Raw genomic sequence first — 1570 nt, forward strand, 5'->3', positions numbered from 1 at the left:
AAGTGGCTAGAAAAGGCTCTTCCTCAGAGAAGAACATCATGTTTGGAAAGGAAGAGGACAGTGAAAAAGAAGAAGACATTCAATGAGGTAGATTATCATAGCTATAAATTAGAGTGTGTCTGATATAGTGAGGTTGGCACAAGAGAGAGAGCTGGGTTCTGATCTAGGGTTCATAGGGTTGCTTTGAATTGGACTTGACTGGGTGGCACCTAACAACAAAAACAACTCTTGCTCATGGGGAGACAATGGTGGAAAAATAGGGAACAAGAAGCTGAAAAATTCTTTTGGAACATCTGGCATGACTACACTCACCACAGGGTGTACTTTGCACTCTGACGCCCAGCTTGAGGACAGAGAAGGTGGATTGGTAGCACTTCTGTGTTTTCTTAGGCAGCACCCATCTCCTAAATCCTACACATCCCTGGTAGAAGCACAAGTTGAATCCAGGGGCCAAGGGGGGACAGTCATAGCTTCCTCACTCTCTTAGGGTGCACAGATTTGAAGTGATAAAGCTGCCCCTCTCACAACTCAACTCTACCTCTCCTTCACCTTCCCTTGTGCCACCCCCAGCCCTAACATCTGGGCATGTTTTGAGGTGAGACAAAAGACCCAGCAGTTCTTCAGCAAAGAAATTAAGAGGAAACAAGACTTTGGTCCCCAGAGAACAAACAAGTTGTTTTAGTATTGATAGATACAAGGGTTAAATGCACTTTAACACATAGCAATGTGACTTGTTGATGACTATGATCTAAAGAAATCTCATTGTTTCACTCTGTTTATGATGTTATGTTGACCTGTGATCCTCTGTCTCTCCTTCAAGAAGTAGCATCTAAAGGCAGGGACAGGCCATGAAGAATGCCAAAGTGCAGAACTCTTGACCATCTGTCCAATTTTTGGGTGTTGTCTGGTTGTGTAAGGCAAAGACTGTTGCTAAGGTGGTAATTGAGAAAGCTTAAACTAATCTTCCTCCTATCAAAATGAAAAAACTGCAAACATTTTTTAGAAATATTAGGTATGTGTTATTGTAATGTGCCACTGAGTTGAAACCAACCTATAGCTGACTAGCCAGTGAGTTTTCAGAGGCAGTTGATTGCACAAGTGGAGATTGCTTATCCTTCTCCCATGAAACAGATGTTGGGTTTGAACTGTGTGCCTTCATGATTGCAGCAGAGCTTCTTAGCAGTAGGCCACCATTCTACATTTAGCTCAGGTAATTTCTCCTTTTTCCTTCTTTCTTCCCTAGTCATTGTCCAGCTCTCTGACACATAGCAAGTGACTACAAATTTAAGGCCTGTATCAGGCACACCTTTGCTCTTCAATACTTTGGAAAGGTCTCTAACAGCAGACTTTCCAAACATAATACATCTTCTCATTTCCTGGATGCTAGTGCTAAGAGAGTTGACTGTGGATCCAAGTAAACTAAAGCTGTTTACAGTCTCAATCTCTTCATCATCCATGACAATATTGCCAATCAGCCCAGTGGAGAGAATCTGTTTTCTTGATATTGAGCTTCAATCCATATTGAAAGTTGCAGTCCATGACCTTCTGTAGCAAATGCTTCTGAGGTAAT

The sequence above is a fragment of the Elephantulus edwardii genome, unplaced genomic scaffold, assembly GCF_000299155.1.
Source record: "Elephantulus edwardii isolate Elephantulus edwardi_28Jun2011 unplaced genomic scaffold, EleEdw1.0 scaffold00109, whole genome shotgun sequence".
Taxonomy (NCBI): domain Eukaryota; kingdom Metazoa; phylum Chordata; class Mammalia; order Macroscelidea; family Macroscelididae; genus Elephantulus; species Elephantulus edwardii.